Source organism: Tupaia chinensis, unplaced genomic scaffold, assembly GCF_000334495.1.
Source record: "Tupaia chinensis unplaced genomic scaffold, TupChi_1.0 Scaffold000612_1, whole genome shotgun sequence".
NCBI lineage: Eukaryota > Metazoa > Chordata > Mammalia > Scandentia > Tupaiidae > Tupaia > Tupaia belangeri.
The window spans coordinates 482428-484537 of record NW_006160131.1 but is presented as its reverse complement, the minus strand read 5'-3'; positions in this window follow the sequence as shown (position 1 = coordinate 484537).

Genomic DNA, 2110 nt, shown 5'->3' with positions numbered 1-2110 from the left:
GGAGTTAAGGGGGCAGGAGAGTGGTGCATAAGAATTATTGTATTGGGACCAGCAGTTAGCGTAATGGCCAACAGCGGTTCAAGTCCCAGACCCGGTGCTGGCGTGCCCCAAGATCCCGAGAGGAGAATGGAGGAGAAGGGATTGCGGCGGGGCCACCCCCCTGGGGGGTGATTTCTCGCTTTCTGTCATTCTCTTTCTGGCGAATACATGTGCCCTATAGTAAAAACCTCTCCAAAAAAAGAATTATTTATATATTTTTAATTTGACCAGAGAGGGACAGAGTGAGCAAGAGAGAGAGGTGTGAAAACCGCGAAGTTCAGGACTTGAACTGCCGACCATCCTATAGAAGTCCAGCGCACTCAGCCACCGCTACCTGCCAGTCCGGTTGGTCTGTTTTATATTAGCTGTAGGACTCCGCTAGCCAGAGTAACAGTGAGAAAGCCTCCCTGCTCGCCCCTCCAAGGCAAGCTCCAGTCCCTTCTCCATTCTGTTGGGAATTTGGGCACTTGGCACACCAGGTGTGGGACTCAAATAGTGCCATGGAGGATCCGGTAGCCTTAACCCCCATGCCACAGGCGGCCTTCTGTTTACATTTTAATTGATAGAATTAAAATACTTATAGACGCTGAAATTGGAATTTTAATTTCTTTGAGCACTAAAATCCTATTATTTTGATTTTCCCCGTCCATTTAAAAATATGAAGGATCCGGGCAGTGGGGCAATGGAGATGCAGTGCTTGGGAGTGCTGTACGCACCTGGAAGGTCCCGGGTTTGCACCCTGACGGCCTCCGTACCTGCGTGCCAGTGATCCAGGCAGGCCTGCTCAGGGCAGACAGTGGCATGTGGACGATGCTCGGGGTGCCTGTCTCTCAGTCTCTCTCTTGGGAGAAATAAACTTTAAAAATAGTGCCAAGCTGTGGCTGGTGGTTAAAGCAGATGGACTTTGGGGCCAGCAGTTGGCATGCGATAGGGGCACTAGATCCCATGTGGCCAACCACCTAACGGCCTTTCTCATTCTGCTCTCCCCACCCCACCCCGTCTCTCTGGTCAAATAAAAATAAATAATAAATAACTCCTTTGGGGGGCTACCTACCCACCCAAATAATAACACCTTTTTTTTTTTAAGAAAGATTTTTGCCAGAGGGCATGTGCATTTGCCAGAAATCACTCCCCAGGGGCGATGGCCAGGCCACAGTCCCTTCTCCATTCTCCTTTTGGAAGTCTGGGCATGCACACCCACGTGCCTGGTGTGAGCTTGAAGCTGTCAGGTCCAGGACACCAACCACGGTCAACCATGTTGGAGTCCTTAACAACCATTACGCCATCTGCTGGTCCCTATAATTTTTTTAAGCTTTATTTAATTTTATTTATTCATTCATTTATTTTAATTTGACCAGAGAGAGACAGACTCATAAGCACACAGAGAGAGAGAAAAGTGAGAAAGCAAGCTACTAGGTCCAGGACTCGACCTATGGTTGGCCATGTGGGAGTGTCCAGCGCCTTAACCACCATGCCACCCACTGGGCCGCTGGTCCCTATAATTGCTTTTTTTTTTTTTAATATTTTTTTAGAGAGAGAGAGAGAAGCTTTTGGCTGTAGGGCGCATGTGCTCGCCAGACAGACAGAGAGACAGAAAGCAAGAAATCACCCCCCAGGGGGGATGGCCATGCCACGATCCCTTCTCCTCTATTCTCCTCTTGAGATCTTGGGTACTCAACGCCCAGCGTGAGTTTAAGCCACCAGGTCCGGGACTTGAACCGCGGTCAACTACGTGGGAGTCCAGTGACAGCCGTTATGCTAACTGCTGGCCCCTATAATTTTTTTTTTTTTAAAGAAAAAGAAAGAAAGAAAGGTGGATTTCACATGGTCGACTGTGGTGCAAGTCCCAGACCCAGTGGCTTGAAAAATATGCCAGGATTTGGGTATACACATGTGTGTGTGCCCAAATGGTGAAAGGAGGGCGAAATGGAGGGTAGGGGATTTCAGAGCAGCTATTATTCATGGAGTGCTTTCTCACTTTCTCTCTCTGGTGAGAAAGAGAAATTCTTTTTTTTTTTTTTTTGGGGGGGTTTTTCGTAAAAAGGGCTTTCACTCGCCAGAAAGGGGGGGA